The sequence below is a fragment of the Monodelphis domestica genome, chromosome 3, assembly GCF_027887165.1.
Source record: "Monodelphis domestica isolate mMonDom1 chromosome 3, mMonDom1.pri, whole genome shotgun sequence".
NCBI classification, from domain to species: domain Eukaryota; kingdom Metazoa; phylum Chordata; class Mammalia; order Didelphimorphia; family Didelphidae; genus Monodelphis; species Monodelphis domestica.
Genome location: NC_077229.1, coordinates 361048950 through 361066912, shown reverse-complemented (window position 1 = coordinate 361066912; position 17963 = coordinate 361048950). Strand labels below are relative to the sequence as shown.

At 37.0% G+C, this 17963-nt stretch overlaps 1 pseudogene; it reads left to right on the top strand.

Annotated features, from left to right (window-relative positions):
• The first annotated feature begins 918 nt into the window (after positions 1-918).
• The window catches only part of LOC100617975 (adenylate kinase isoenzyme 6-like), a 38590-nt pseudogene continuing 21545 nt past the window's right edge, over positions 919-17963 (top strand).

The following is a 17963-nucleotide window of genomic DNA, read 5'->3' as shown; positions in this document are numbered from 1 at the left end:
CACTTCAGCTAATGGGCCTTAGGGCAGGCAAAAATAACCAGATTGTTAAAAAAAATTCCAAAAATCATATTTAAAAAACCCTTAAAATCAAATCATTTGAGGTATTTAGCACATTAAAATTTCCAAAGGTTGTTAATACAATTATAACCAGTTCTGAAGTCCATCTATCCTCAGCAAAATAGAAAAAAGCTGTTTTTTCATATATGGGCTTATTCACAATAATATTTGTTCAACACAGCTATAGGGGGAAAACAACAGAATTTTAAAACTCAGTACATTCAAAATAAATTCAATCAACCTTCAGTTCAAGCAGAATAATATTGAATCCAGTAATATATGAACTTAAAATCACAAAGTTAAACCATAACAAAAAATGCAATAGAATACAGAGATTTTTTATAAACCATTGGAGTTTGAAATGCCTCAAAATACAGCCTTTAGTCTCTTCAAAGTTCCTTGGGTGGGTTTTTGTTTGTTTGTTTGTTTTTAATTATCCATTTAAATGTCTATTGTCCTAAGGTAGAGTAGTAAGGGCTATCTATCTGCTCGGAGCCCCACAGCTGGGGAGAATCTGAGGCCAGATTTTAACCCAGGACCATGCTCTCAGTTCCCTGAGCCACCCATTTGCAAATTCAAAGTTGAATCTTTGGGCTGAATGTTTCTTCTGGCATTCAAGTGAAATCAATGAAATTACCAGAACAGTCAAAAATCCTTTTAAACAGCCCATTGCTATTAAGTTTCTGTTTGAAAAATCTGTTTCTTCTCCTCTCCCTTTTCTCTCTCCCCTGCTCTGATACCCCCTGTGGTCAATACCCCCAGCCACGTGGAGGCTTAGCCTAAGGGAAAATTGCCTGTTCTCCTTTCCATCTCCTCTCTCCCCTCCACCCATGTGGCCAATACTGTTACCAGCTGGTCTCAATGAGTCCTGAGAGATCTGCTCCAAGGATCTGGGTGATGAGCGAACTGGAATCGTGCTCGTGGGTCTGGGGCGCAGAAATAGGCAGTCAGAGGGCCAGTGAGAGGCCAGGAGCAGGAGCTGGAGTGGATGCAGGGGTGGGCAAGGCCTGGACCAGGTACCAGGTGAGGATGATCAGGGCTGCAGGCTGCAGGCAGGAAGCGACAGTGCCGAGCCAATTGGGGTGGGCAGCAAATGCAACAGGTCAGGAGCCTGTAGCAGCTTTGCAAGGGAAGAAAACGTTGGCCAGAGAGATATGGCTCAAATTTTTTTTTTCTAGGCAATAGATATTAAAAATTGAACTAAAGATCAGAAAAGAAATCAGAAGATTGAAAGTTTTTTTTTTCCTCATTAGGTCGCCAACTGTAAAGATTAAAATTTAAGGGAGACTGGGGAGACTGAGACAGGTGAGGCAGGTAGAAATTAGTTTCTCTCTGCAAGAAGTATTATATTTTTAGAGGTTTATTAAAGGTTAAAGATTACAGAATATACAAGTAAGAAACATGTGCCAAGGCCAGAGGCCTAGATAAAATAACCTCACATCATGCAAAAGACGTGCTTGCTCCAAAACAGAAGTCCAAAAAGAGCCAAGAGAGCCCTCTCAAAAGCCTTTTAATCAGCTTAAATACCTTCTTGATTTCAGCCCAGGTGAGATTACAAGGCATTCTGGGGAAGTGGAGCAAAGGCTCGTGGGGATTGTAGTCCTGTATTTGAGTCTATTTTTTACATGACTGAAGATAAGTGGAAATGTAATGTTCAATAGGGAATTTATATGTTCATTTTAAAATAGACCATGGAAACAGGGAGAAATTCTTTCCTTAAGCTCCATGAATAAATATAAAATGAGAATACTTAAAATCACATAATCATGAATCCTAGAAGTAACCTTGAGTTGGTATATCCCTATCACCATAGAAAATTGGAGCTAAAAGACATAAAATGTGATTGAAGAAAGCATTGTATTTGGATACAGAAGGCTTTAGTTTAAATACTAAATCTCTGTTGATATGACCTTGAGCAATTCTCATAAGTTTTCCATGTCTTAGTTTCTTTTTTCTATAAAATGAATAAATTGGGAACTTCCAGTCAAGATGGCGGCTTAGAGAAAGCTAAAGTTCAGATCTCTGGAAAACCCTTCCCAACCGATCTCAAACTATAAGCTCCTAAGGCGCTGAAATTCAAAACGATCAACAGCACAAACCCTGGGAATCCTCCTCCTGGACCTGGACCTGGATCAAAAGGTACGGCCCCCCTCAAAAGCCAGAACCTGAGATCACTCGGACCTAAGGGGTAGGAGCGCAGAGTCCAAGGCTCCTGGAAGCCACGGCCCCTCCCCTTTCAGAGAGCAGGGTCGTCTGAAACAACAGCAACCCTCAGGGTGGGCAAGACAGCCTCACCAGCTGGATCCTGCTATCCAAGTCTCAGTGAAAGTCACTGACCTCGGAGCTCCAGGAAGCCACGGCCACTTCCCCCGCAGAGAGCAGGGTCCTCTGAAACAACAGCAACCCTCAGGGAGGGCAAGACAGCCTCATGGGCTGGATCCTTCTATCGGAGTCTCAGTGAAAGTCACTGCCCTCGGAGCTCCAGGAAGCCACGACCACTTCCCCCGCAGAGAGCAGGGTCCTCTGAAACAACAGCAACCCTCAGGGAGGGCAAGACAGCCTCATGGGCTGGATCCTTCTATCGGAGTCTCAGTGAAAGTCACTGCCCTCGGAGCTCCAGGAAGCCACGACCACTTCCCCCGCAGAGAGCAGGGTCTTCTGAAACAACAGCAACCCTCAGGGAGGGCAAGACAGCCTCATGGGCTGGATCCTTCTATTGGAGTCTCAGTGAAAGTCACTGCCCTCGGAGCTCCAGGAAGCCACGGCCACTTCCCCTGCAGAGAGCAGGGTCCTCTGAAACAACAGCAACCCTCAGGGCCAACAAAACAGCCTCACAGCCAGGTATTCTGAAGGCAACTTCTGGAAAGCAACCCAACCCAGTCCAGTCGAGGGGGCACCTTAGCAGCAGGGAAGCAGATAGAGCCAGGGGAGAGTGTGGCCCCCTGGGCCGACGCTTCCATTCCAGTTTAAGTGAAAGTCATTGCCTGAAGGCATACTCAGTTGAATCCAGGGAAAACTCATAGAACTGACAATCTGCCCAGGATGAAAGCCTCTGAAAACCAGACAGAGATAAGAAAAGCTAATCCTCCCCATTCAGCAATGGCAAACTCCACAGAAGCACAGAAGCACCAAAATCCCAAGAAAAATAAGAAGAAAGGGGCGACTTTGGACACATTCTATGGAACAAAAATACAAAATACAGAGGAGATAGAAGACAATACACAAGAAAATGCTCCAAAACCTTCCAAAGGAAATGGAAACTCTCCACAAACCCATGAAGAATTTGAATCTGAAATGACCAAAAAGATGGAAGCCTTCTGGGAGGAAAAGTGGGAAGTAATGCAAAAGAAAGTCACACATCTACAAAACCAGTTGGACCAAAGTGAAAAGGAAAACCAGGCTTTAAAGGCCAGAATCAGGCAGCTGGAAGAAAATGATCGTGTAAAAGAGCAAGAATTAATAAAGCAAAGCCAAAATACCAAGAAATTAGAAGAGAACATAAAATATCTCACCGACAAGGTGACAGATCTGCAAAATAGAGGGAGAAGAGATAATTTAAGAATAATTGGGCTTCCAGAAGAGCCAGACATAAACACCAAACTCGACATCGTGATACAAGACATAATCAAAGAAAATTGCCCAGAGATTCTAGAACAAGGGGGTAATACAGCCACTGACAGAGCTCACAGAACACCTTCTACACTAAACCCCCAAAAGACAACTCCCAGGAATGTAATTGCCAAATTCCAAAGCTCTCAAACAAAAGAAAAAATCCTACAGGAAGCCAGAAAAAGACAATTTAGATATAAAGGAATTCCAATCAGGGTCACACAAGAGCTTGCAAGTTCTACTCTGAATGATCGTAAGGCATGGAATATGATCTTCAGAAAGGCAAGAGAGCTGGGTCTTCAACCAAGAATCAGCTACCCAGCAAAACTGACTATATACTTCCAAGGGAAAGTATGGGCATTCAACAAAATAGAAGACTTCCAACTTTTTGCAAAGAAAAGACCAGAGCTCTGTGGAAAGTTTGATACCGAAAAACAAAGAGCAAGGAATACCTGAAAAGGTAAATATTTAGGAAAGGGGAAAAAATGTTATCTTCTTCTTGTACTCAAACTCTCTTCTATAAGGACTACATTTATATCAATCTATGTATACTAACATGTGGGGAAAATGTAATGTATAAATAGGGGGTAAAGAAAGACCAAATAGAATAATCTTTCTCACACAAAGATTCACATGGGAAAGGGAGGGGAAGAAAACTCCTATAAGAAGGAGAGGAAGAGAGGGTCTTTTACTTAAACCTAAATCTCAGGGAAATCAACTCTGAGAGGGAAAAACAGGCAGATCCATTGGGATCCTGAATTCTATCTTACCCAACAATGGTAGGGAGAAGGGAAAACCAAGGAGGGGAGGGGGAGAACAAAAAGGGAGGGAAAGAGAGGGGGTAGGGGGAGGGAACAAAAAGGGAGGGACTAAAAAGGGAAACATTAAGGGAGGGGACAAGGGGTACTGATTCAAAGTAAATCACTGGACTAAAAGGTAGAGCCTAAGAAGAAAAGGTTAGAATTAGGGAAGGCTATCAAAATGCCAGAGACTCCACAAATGACAATCATAATTTTGAATGTGATTGGGATGAACTCACCCATAAAACGTAGACGAATAGCAGAATGGATTAGAATCCAAAACCCTACCATATGTTGTCTTCAAGAAACACACATGAGGCGGGTTGACACCCACAAGGTCAGAATTAAAGGATGGAGTAAGACCTTCTGGGCCTCAACTGATAGAAAGAAGGCAGGAGTGGTAATCATGATATCTGATAAAGCCAAAGCAAAAATAGACCTGATCAAAAGGGATAGGGAAGGTAATTATATTTTGTTAAAAGGGACTTTAGACAATCAAGAAATATCATTAATCAACATGTATGCACCAAATAATATAGCACCCAAATTTCTAATGGAGAAACTAGGAGAATTGAAGGAAGAAATAAACAGTAAAACCATATTAGTGGGAGACTTAAACCAACCATTATCAAATTTAGATAAATCAAATCAAAAAATAAATAAGAAAGAGGTAAAAGAAGTGAATGAAATCTTAGAAAAATTAGAATTAATAGACATATGGAGAAAAATAAATAGGGATAAAAAGAAATACACCGTCTTCTCAGCACCACATGGCACATTCACAAAAATTGACCATACATTAGGTCACAGAAACATAGCACACAAATGCAGAAAAGTAGAAATAATGAATGCAGCCTTCTCAGATCACAAGGCAATAAAAATAGTGATTAGTAATGGTACATGGATAACCAAATTTAAACCAATTGGAAATTAAACAATATGATACTCCAAAACCATTTTATTTAAAGAAGAAATCATAGAAACAATTAATAATTTCATCGAGGAAAATGACAATGGTGACACATCCTTTCAAACCTTTTGGGATGAAGCCAAAGTGGTAATCAGAGGTAAATTCATATCACTGAATGCTTATATTAACAAACTAGGGAGAGCAGAGATCAATCAATTGGAAGTGCAAATGAAAAAACTCGAAAGCGATCAAATTAAAACCCCCCAGCAGAAAACCAAACTAGAAATCCTAAAATTTAAGGGAGAAATTAATAAAATAGAAAGTGATATAACTATTGATTTAATAAATAAGACAAGAAGCTGGTACTTTGAAAAAAACAAACAAAATAGACAAAGTACTGGTCAATCTAATTAAAAAAAGGAAGGAAGAAAAGCAAATTAACAGCATTAAAGATGAAAAGGGGACAGCACCTCCAATGAAGAGGAATATAAGGCAATCATTAAAAATTACTTTGCCCAATTATATGGCAATAAATACACCAATTTAGGAGATATGGATGAATATATACAAAAATACAAACTGCCTAGACTAACAGAAGAGGAAATAGAATTCTTAAATAATCACATATCAGAAAATGAAATCCAACAAGCCATCAAAGAACTTCCTAAGAAAAAATCCCCAGGGCCTGATGGATTCATCAGTGAATTCTATCAAACATTCAGAGAACAGTTAATCCCGATACTATACAAACTATTTGACATAATAAGCAAAGAGGGAGTTCTACCAAACTCCTTTTATGACACAAACATGGTACTCATTCCAAAACCAGGCAGGTCAAAAACAGAGAAAGAAAACTATAAACCAACCTCCCTAATGAATATAGATGCAAAAATCTTAAATAGGATACTAGCAAAAAGACTCCAGCAAGTGATCAAAAGGATCATTCTCCATGATCAAGTAGGATTTATACCAGGGATGCAGGGCTGGTTCAACATTACGAAAACCATCCACATAATTGACCATATCAACAAGCAAACCAGGAAAAACCACATGATTATCTCAATAGATGCAGAAAAAGCCTTTGATAAAATACAATACCCATTCCTATTAAAAACACTAGAAAGCATAGGAATAGAAGGGTCATTCCTAAAAATAATAAACAGTATATATCTAAAACCATCAGCTAATATCATCTGCAATGGGGATAAACTAGATGCATTCCCAATAAGATCAGGAGTGAAACAAGGATGCCCATTATCACCTCTACTATTTGACATTGTACTAGAAACACTAGCAGTAGCAATTAGAGAAGAAAAAGAAATTTAAGGCATCAAAATAGACAAGGAAGAGACCAAGTTATCACTCTTTGCAGATGACATGATGGTCTACGTAAAGAATCCTAGAGATTCAACCAAAAAGCTATTTGAAATAATCAACAACTTTAGCAAAGTTGAAGGATACAAAATAAACCCACATAAATCATCAGCTTTTCTATATATCTCCAACACAGCTCAGCAGCAAGAACTAGAAAGAGAAATCCCATTCAAAATCACCTTAGACAAAAAAAAAATACCTAGGAATCTACCTCCTGAGACAAACACAGGAACTGTATGAACACAACTACAAAACACTCTCCACACAACTAAAACTAGACTTGAGCAATTAGAAAAACATTAACTGCTCATGGATAGGATGAGCCAATATAATAAAAATGACCATCCTACCTAAACTTATTTATCTATTTAGTGCCATACCCATTGAACTACCAAAATACTTCTTCACTGATTTAGAAAAAAACTTAACAAAGTTCATTTGGAAGAACAAAAGATCAAGGATATCCAGGGAAATAATGAAAAAAAAAACACATATGATGGGGGCCTTGCAGTCCCTGACCTTAAACTATATTACAAACAGCAGTCATCAAAACAATTTGGTACTGGCTAAGAAACAGAAAGGAAGATCAGTGGAATAGACTGGGGGAAAGCGACCTCAGCAAGACAGTATACGATAAACCCAGAGATCCCAGCTTTTGGGACAAAAATCCACTATTCGATATAAACTGCTGGGAAAATTGGAAGATAGTGTGGGAGAGACTAGGAATAGATCAACACCTCACACCCTACACCAAGATAAATTGAAAATGGGTGAGTGACTTAAATATAAAGAAGGAAACCATAAGTAAATTGGGTAAACACAGAATAGTATACCTGCCAGACCTTTGGGAGGGGAAAGGCTTTAAAACCAAGCAAGACATAGAAAGAATCACAAAATGTAAAATAAATAATTTTGACTACATCAAACTAAAAAGCTTTTGTACAAAGAAAACCAATGTAGCTAAAATCAGAAGGGAAACAACAAATTGGGGAAAAAATCTTCATAGAAACCTCTGTCAAAGGTTTAATTACTCATATTTATAAAGAGCTAAATCAATTGTACAAAAAATCAAGCCATTCTCCAATTGATAAATGGGCAAGGGAAATGGATAGGCAGTTCTCAGATAAAGAAATCAAAACTATTAACAAGCACATGAAGAAGTGTTCTAAATCTCTTATAATCAGAGAGATGCAAATAAAAACAACTCTGAGGTATCACCTCACACCTAGAAGATTGGCTAACATAACAGCAAAGGAAAGTAATGAATGCTGGAGGGGATGTGGCAAAGTAGGGGCATTAATTCATTGCTGGTGGAGTTGTGAACTGATCCAACCATTCTGGAGGGCAATTTGGAACTATGCCCAAAGGGTGACAAAAGAATGTCTACCCTTTGATCCAGCCATAGCACTGCTGGGTCTGTACCCCAAAGAGATAATGGACAAAAAGACTTGTACAAAAATATTCATAGCTGCGCTCTTTGTGGTGGCCAAAAACTTGAAAACGAGGGTATGCCCATCATTTGGGGAATGGCTGAACAAATTGTGGTATATGTTGGTGATGGAATACTATTGTGCTAAAAGGAATAATAAAGTGGAAGAATTCCATGAAGACTGGAACAGCCTCCAGGAAGTGATGCAGAGCGAGAGGAGCAGAACCAGGAGAACATTGTACACAGAGACTAATACACTGTGGTATAATCCAACGTAATGGACTTCTCCATTAGTGGAGGTGTAATGTCCCTGAACAATTTGCAGGGATCTAGGAGAAAAAAAACACTATTCATCAGCAAAGGATAAACTATGGGAGTGGAAACAACAAGGAAAAGCAACTGCCTGAATACAGCGTTGAGGGGACATGACAGAGGAGAGACTCTAAGTGAACACTCTAATGCAAATATTATCAACATAGCAATGGCTTCAAATCAAGAAAACATGTAATGCCCAGTGGATTTACACATCGGGTATGGGGGTTGGGGGGTGGGGGGAGGAAAAGAAAATGATCTATGTCTTTAATGAGTAATGCTTGGAAATGGATCAAATAAAATATAATTTAAAAAATAAAATGAATAAATTGTAATTGATGATTTTTGAATTCTTTCCCAGGGGTAAATATTGTGACACTGAAATTGAAGCATTTATTTATTGGCTATAGTTTACAGGTATAAATATGGTAAATGACATAAAAATTCCTGCCATCAAGGAGCTTACAATCAATTGCAAAAAATTAGATTGTTACATAAGTAATTATTATATAAATCACATGTAAGTAACATAAGAATGTTATGGACAAAATGGTTTGAGATTTCCAATGAAGCAATCATAGGATCATACAATAAAAAGATTGCTGATCTTAGAATTAGAAGGTATCTGAGTTCAAATCTCATCTATAAACCCTTTCTAACTTTACAACATATGAAAAAGTCAAATCCTCCTTCAGTCTTACTGGACATGCCATAAGAAAGAAAGGCATGTGAAATACTTTCTAATGCTTAAAATGTTATATAAAATGCTCTTGTTATTACATACAACTAAAAGGATAAAGAAAAGAGCATTTGGAGGGAGTATTACTTCTTTTCATAGACTTTGGAGGACCTTAGTCTGATAGGAGTTTAGAGTACATGAATGGAAATTATATGAAAGAAAACGTTAAATGCATTTACAATTTTGTAAAGGGCTTGGCTGGCCAGCTAAGTGAGTAGCTTTCATTTAGTAGGCAATGTAAAGCCTCTATGGATTTTTAGATAGCAGAAAGATTTCATCATATACATGAATTAGGAAAATTAATCTAGAAAATATGTGAAGGTTGTATTGAATGGAATGGAAAGTGGAATTGAGATACTATTTACTTTTATTTTTGAAATGTTTTAGGAAAGAATCTGGAGCAATTTTCAAAAGACAGTTTTAAAGATAGGAGCAACAATTTCAAAACAAAATGAACTTTTAATTATGTAACAAATTTCATTTTATATTATAATCTTTCTCTGTGTGCTTTCTGTTAATTTATTTATGGTAAGGAATAAGTTCCTTAGGTGTCATGAGGGGAAAATGGCAGTGGAAATTTAAAGGAGAGGAAAACAGCATAGGAATAAAATTGATATGGTATCCCAACCTATTGGTTTTGATTATGTAGGTAACTGAGAATGAGGAGTGCAAACATTTTGATATTCAGTGTCTGGTATAATAGATATTAAAGTATTATTTCTTCATTAGTTGTTTCCACTTTTTCTTTTTAATTTTCTTTTTTCACCTTACAATCCAGTTTCTAACCTTTTCATTCCAACAATAATGTTCTCTCCAAATTTGCCAATGACTCTTAGCTGCTAAATCAAATGACCTTTTCTCAATTGTCATTCCCCTTGAACTATTTTTCAGCCTTTGACACTGCTGATCATCCTATACTCCTTGGTACTCTTTTCTCTCCAGGTTTATAGGGTACTAATGTCTCTTGATTCTTCTCCTGGCTCTCTGACTTCTCTTCACTTTTGTTGGGTCTTCATCCAAACCATGCCCTCTAATGTAGGTGTCTCTCAGAGTTCTAACCTGGGCCTTCTGCTCTTCTCCCCATTTATACTATTTTACTTGGAGACCTAATCAGCTCCCATGGAAATAATTACCATCTCAAAAGCGATGATTATTAATTCTACTTGTTTCCCCTACTTCTTTACTGACCTCTAATCTCACATCTCTATTTCCCTTTCAGACATCTCAAACCAGATGCCCAGGAGACATCTTAAATTCTACAAGCTCAAAACAGAACTAATGTTCTTCTTCCTAAAGCTTCCACTATTCCTACCTTCCATATTACTGCAGAGGGCAAAACTATCCTCCCAATTTTTCAGGCTTTTAACTTAGAAGATATTTTTAAGTCATCACCATCTCATCATTTCTCCCCATCTAATTTGTTTTTGATATATGTTAATTTCACATTTGCAACACATTTTAATATATCCTCTTTTCTCATTCACATTGCCTCCACTAAAGTGCAAATCATCATCTCCCTGACTATTGCAATAGCTTTTTTTTTGTTCTATCTGCTTCATCTCTCTTACTACTCCAATCTATCCTCCATTCAGCCACCAAGAAATTTTTCAAAAATGCATTTCTGACCATGTCACCTCCAAACATCAGAAACTCCAGAAACTCCCTGTTGCCTACAGAATGAAATACAAAATGAAATGCTATGTTTGACTTTCAAAGCCCTTCATAAACCAGATCTCTCCTACCTTTCTGGTCTCCTTACATTTTACTCCCTTGTGAAAATGTTTTTATCAATTCATTTTGGAAACATCCATATTATTTGTGCATTTAGAAAGTTGTTTAAAGAACTAAGAGTTTATGTGACTTACATAGGATCATTTAGCTAGTATTCCTGAGACAAGACTTTAACCTAGATCTTTATTGCTTTACAGATAGTTCTCTATCTACTATATGTAGAATACTTTGCAAACTTCAAGGCACATTAATGTTAGTTCCGAGTAGTATAGTAATGGTTATAGTAATAATAGTAGAGGTAGTTAGTAATACTAGTAACAGTAGTAATAGTAGTAGTAGTAGTTATTGTTGTTGTAGCAGTAGCAGCAGAAGCAACAAAGACCTGATGATGCCCTGATGTACATTTAGTAGCCACCAAAATTTCTTTTATTTTCCTAATTGTTAAAAAATTGATTACTTTGTTATAGACATGTTATATTTTATCATGTTTTTTTTCACATTTACTCCTTTAATCATTACAACAATTCAATAATTTATAAGGTTTAAAGACTACTGTTTTCATTTGGAGATGAAGAAACTAAGACTCAAAGTGGTTAGAGCACCCATCCTAGGTCCCACAGGTAACAAGAAGCCAATCCAAAATTAGATCAGATTTTTCTGAGCCCATATCAAGTATCCTTCCCACTAAACTAGACTTCCTTGTTAGAACATCACTAGAAAGTCTGCTGCCTAAGTTGTAGAGTTCTAATGATGTGCAGTGCTATATTGCTGTTGTCAGTGATTTGGCTATAAGTAGAGTTTATTTAATTCAGGTTCATATATAACCTCAGTCTTCAGGCTTATCTTTGCCTATAATGCAATGCAGCCTCTGCCAAAAAGCTCATAATCATTTGCATATCTTCTTCCCTGTGTACTTAAAAAGCACAGTTATCAGGATACAACAGCTCCTGGATTACTGTCTCAAGGACTTCTGATGATATTCTTTGCCTACTTAATTTGAAGAGGTTCCCAGTGGACTAGGAGTGCATTCTTCTCACTCCAGAACAATCATATTTGGAAAACTTTTTTCATTGAAGATTAATTCTTAAAAAGAAACTATTCTTTGAGGAATAATGTAGTAACTGTATTAGGAGAAAATATGAACTTTTTTAAATATAAAAGAACTTAGAATAAGGACAATAATATAAAACTAACTTCCTACTATCCCAAAGCCCAATTTTATTGTTTATTTATATAAATATTAATATTTTTCTGTCCAATACCATTTTGATATTAACTACAAAAAGTCAGTTATTTCCTGTTGGATATTGATGCTTCAGCCTAGCACATATGAAATGAGTTATTAATTACTGGTTAGATAATGAGAATGTCTTTCTCATCTGAAATTACCTTTACTAATGGATTCATGATTACTTGCAATGTTGTCAATTATGCCATGTAAATCTGAATGTTTGAGAATTTGCTTTGAGAAAAAAAAATATTTACCAAATAGAAGGGAAACATTTTATGCATTTAAGAAAAGTTTTACCAGCTTGAAATGCCTTGAGATAATATTATACGCTATATGTACATTTCTACTATTCTTAGTTAACTGTGCTATATTTGGTGGAAATGTATTATATTGTTCAGAATAAAAGCTCCTGAGACAGTGACATATATACATATATATGCATATTTGTTCTGTATATAGTTGTGTATGTATCTATACACATACAGAAAGCAATATTTCATCTTTTGAATTATCTTGTTCCCTAACATGTTAAATAACTTGCCTGCTGCCATACTGATAGTATGTGTTAGAAGCACAACATATGAACCCAAATCTTTCTGGAAGGCTAACTCACATAAAAGTATTGTGCTGAGGTGTAACAACTCTGAGTTACATGGTTAATGATGGATTTATCTTTGACAGTATAACTTTACTGGTAATGTATAGGGCTATGAGCTCTAACTAAATCTGATATTGTGTTCCTGAAAGACAACAGAAAAAGTTGATATAATTTAAAAATATTCTATATTTAATAGCTAGTTAGTCTAAGAAGGAATTTGAACTCAGTTCTTGAATAAAGTTAGAGCACTCTACCCACTGTGTCATTTTGTGAACATAGAAAAAAAATATTAGAAGCTATTTGGACATTGATCTCGAGGCATGGAATTATCTCTTTAACTTCTTTCAGTATATTCTGTGTTCTATCTTCAAGATTCAAAGCATTTTATAAATAGCCTAATCAACATACCTTTATCCAGAAATATTGACAATACAGATGGGAACAAAATCTACTGAGATAACTAGCATTTCCAGAGCTAGACTTCTTTAATCTAAATATGTTCGATCTTCCTTCTTTAAATTCAAGAACTTGTAATACTAGGCAGAGAGGATACAAAAATAATCTTTCTCTCTAAATATACAATTAAATCTTTAAAGTAAAATGGGTCAGTGTAACAGTAGTTCTATATTTTTTAAATCCTCTATACTTTTAATTGAACCTAAGATAGAAGGCGAGATAAGTGACCTCAATGGCATTACTAGAAACATGAGCTGATTTACTTATTCAATGATCATTATTGAAGCAATACTTCTTTTAATAGTAGTTCATTTCTGTCTTATTGCAAGAAGCTTTCCAAATACATATTATATATAAGTATATACTATATGTCTATGTGTTTATGTATATACACATCATGTGAAGATTAAAATTAATTCTTCTCTGATTATAACAATAAAAATACTAATTTCCCCCTGATTGTGAAAATTACATTTTAACCCCTGTATATTTTTGGAACACGGTTCTTAAAGTTGAATATGAGGGACTGCCCATTTTAGATTTAATCAACAAATGTGTAAACACCCCATTTAAACTTGAGTGGAGGAAATCGTTGACCCAGGTGTGAGATAGTGGGTAATGAATTAGAATTAACTGACTGCCTTCTGGGCACTCCCAGAGCTGAGCATCAATTGTAATTGTTAGATATAAAATTTGGGGAGACATGGGAAGTGATGTAAAAGAAGTATCTTGAAAAGAAACTTTTATTTCCTGTGAGATTCAGTTCTTCATTATTTGGAAGTGGAGACTAAAGGAATTCTTTCTTTTATCTGCTGACTGGAACTGAGACCCTGTTCCTTTGAAATAACACATGGTGACTGAAAGGCTGACTCTTAACTCCTGGATTTTTCTGAAAAAAAAAATATCCTCTGGAGAGACCTACACTTGAGAGACACTTGCTGGGTTCTCAAATTTTATGAGGCTGGCTGAAACTAATTCTCCCTGCCCATAGAGGCCAGAAATAAATTACTTAGGGCTCAGGCTAGATATCTTACCTTATCCTCTCTCTTATTTCTTGCTACACTTGTTCTACATTTTGTAATGAAATTGTAAATAAAATATCTTTGGAATTAATTAAATTCCTGGCAACCACACTCTTAAATAATCAAGTTCAACTCTTTAAAAGTTAACCAGACTTCCAGGTTAATATGGCTGCAATCTAGACTCAAATCATTTCCTCTCCCCAGCTCCAAACGAAATAGACTACCTCAAAAGAGCATAAAAAAACACCTTTAGAAGAACAGAGGGACTCTCCAGTACCCCACAGAAACAAAGGTACATGGGGCTTGAACATTTCCACACTATAAGGAGGAGGAAAAGCTTGTACAAAAACGTGAACTGAGCCACCCCTCCCCCCCACCAAACCAGAGTAAGTTATCAGAGTGCTCACTGGGACAACAAGTGAGTGAGGAGCGTCTCTGGCTGGGAGGGGGGAGCACACCAGGGACCTTGAGATCCAAAGACTGCAAGGAAAAGACCTCTCAGGGCAGTTTCATGGGAAAATACTGCGCTGAGCAAAGGTGCAGCCACTCTGAGAGGCTGTGCTAAGCAAAGGGAAGGCCTCTCTGAGAGGCTGCGCTGAGCAAAGGGGCAGCTGCGCTGATCAAAAGGGAGGCCGTGCTGAGCATAGGGACCTGTGCTCTAAGAAACCTCTGAGGCTGGGAAGAACTAGTCTGAGGCAACCTAAATTCACTGAAAACCAGCCCATATCACCTAGACCACAGACCAAAAAGGAAAGGGGAATAAAACCACCAAAGGGATGGCTCACATGGCCCAAAATCAAGCCTCCAGGAAAAAAGGGAAAAATGTGACTATTGAAAACTTTTATGGTGGGAGTACTGAAGGAAAAGAAGAGAAAGAGGATGAAACCCAAACAAAATCAAAACATGCCTCCCAAAATGGAAATTATCCACAAGCTCTGGAAGAACTCAAATTGGAGCTTACCCAAAAGATGAAAACCTTCTGGAAAGAAAAATGGGAGAAAGAGATCAGCAGTCTGATAGACAAGACTTCACAATTGGAGAAAGACCTGGAGGCATCTAATAGAAGGGCAGACAAAGTTGAAAAGCAAAACCAGTCCGTAATGACCAGAATTAAGCAACTGGAAGACAGTGAACCTGCAAAACAGCAAGAATTAATAAAGCAAAGCCAAAAAATTAATGAATTAGAAGTAAACAGAAAAAATCTCACTGAAAAGGTCACAGACCTGGAAAATGGAGGAAGAAGAGACAACATGAGAAATATCTGCCCGAAAAACCAGAGATAAACAAAATCCTCGATGCTATACTACAAGAGATTATAGAAAATTGCCCACGTGTTCTGGAGCAAGGGGGGAAAATAGAAATAGAAAGGGTTCATAAAACACTCTCTATACTAAATCCCCAAAAGACAAAGCCAAGGAATGTAATCGCCAAATTCAAGAGCTTCCAAGGAAAGGAGGAAATCCTACAAGAAAACAAGAAGAGGAGCTTCAGATATAGGTGGTCTCCCATAAGGATCACACATGACTTAGTGGCTAACACACTAAGAGACCTCAAAGCATGGATCATAATATTTAGAAAGGCAAGAGAGCTGGGTCTCCAACCAAGAATCCACTACCCAGCAAAACTGATTATATACTTCCAGGGGAAAGTATGGGCATTCAACAAAATGGAAAATTTCCAAGCATTTGCTAAGAAAAGATCAGAATTTAGTGGAAAATTTGACATCCAATCACAGAAAGCAAGAGAAACATGAAAAGTTAAACATGAAAGAAAGGGAAAAGGAGATGAATCTTATCTTTTTCTTTAAGTCAAACTCTCTTCTATAAGGACTACATTTACATCAAATTATACATATATATTACATATATTATATATTTCACATATAATATATTAATATGTAGGGAATATGTATTGTGTAACTCTCAAAAATTGAATGCACCATAAAAGTATTTAGAAGAATAATGCATAGGGAAAGATTGGGGCATCAAGAAGATTTGGTGAAAGGGGGGGCAAAGGAAGGAAAAGGGAGGGAGGGAAGTGTTAACAATACTAAGACTTACTTCAAGAAATGGGGGGGGGACTAAATAGAATAACATTTCCCATACAAAGATACACATGGGAAGGGGAGGGGAAGATCTCTCATATGAAAAGGAGAGGAAGACTGCGTGAAGTGGTATTACTTAAACCTTACTCTCAGGGAAATCAACTCTAAGAGGAAAGAACATCTAGATCCAGTGGGATCCTGAATTCTATCTTATCCAACAGGGTAAGAAAGAAAGGGAAATTAAAGACGGGAGAGGGGAGGGAGTATAAAAATGAAGGGAAGGAAAGGGGGGAGGGGAACATAAAAAGGGAAGGGCTAGAAAGGGAAGCATACCAAGGGAGGGGACTAGGGGGACTGACCTAAAGTAAATCACTGGTTGAAAAGGATATAGCTAGGGAAGAAAGGTCAGAACTAGGGGAAGATATCAAAATGCCAGGGAATCCACAAGTGACAATCATAATTTTGAACGTGAATGGGATGAACTCACCCATAAAACTTAGACAAATATCAGATTGGATTAGAACCCCAATCCCTACCATTTGTTGTCTTCAAGAAACACATATGAGGCGGGTTGATACTCACAAGGTTAGAATTAAAGGATGGAGTAAGACCTTTTGGGCCTCAACTGATAGAAAAAAGGCAGGAGTTGCAATCATGATATCTGACAAAGCCAAAGCAAAAATAGACCTGATCAAAAGGGATTAGGAAGGTAAATATATTCTGGTAAAAGGGAGTATAGACAATGAGGAAATATCACTAATCAACATGTATGCACCAAATGGTATAGCATCCAAATTTCTAATGGAGAAACTAGGAGAATTGAAGGAGGTAATAGACAGTAAAACCATATTAGTGGGAGACTTGAACCAACCACTATCAAATTTAGATAAATCAAATCAAAAAATAAATAAGAAAGAGGTAAAAGAAGTGAATGAGATCTTAGAAAAATTACAGTTAATAGACATATGGAGAAAAATAAATAGGGACAAAAAGGAATACACCTTCTTCTCAGCACCACATAGCACATTCACAAAAATAGATCATACACTAGGTCACAGAAACATGGCACTCAAATGCAAAAAAGCAGAAATAATAAATGCAATCTTTTCAGATCATGAAGCAATAAAAATATTGATTAGTAAGGGTACATGGAGAGCCAAATCAAAAATTAATTGGAAATTAAATAATATGATACTCCAAAATCGGTTAGATAGAGAAGAAATCATAGAAACAATTAATAATTTCATTGAGGAAAATGACAATGGTGAGACAGCCTTTCAAACTTTATGGGATGGAGCCAAGGCAGTACTTAGAGGAAAATTCATATCCTTGAGTGCATATATTAAAAAATTAGGGAGGGCAGAGATCAATGAATTGGACATGCAAATCAAAAAACTTGAAAATGAATAAATTAAAACGCCCCAGAAGAAAACCAAACTAGTGATCCTAAAAATTAAGGGAGAAATTAATAAAATTGAAAGTGATAGAACTATTGTACTAATAAACAATACTAGAAGCTGGTACTCTGAAAAAACTGACAAAATAGAAAAAGTCTTAGACAATCTAATTAAAAAAAGGAACGAAGAAAGGCAAATTAACAGCATCAAGAATGAAAAGGGGGACCTCACCTCCAATGAAGAGGAAATTAAGG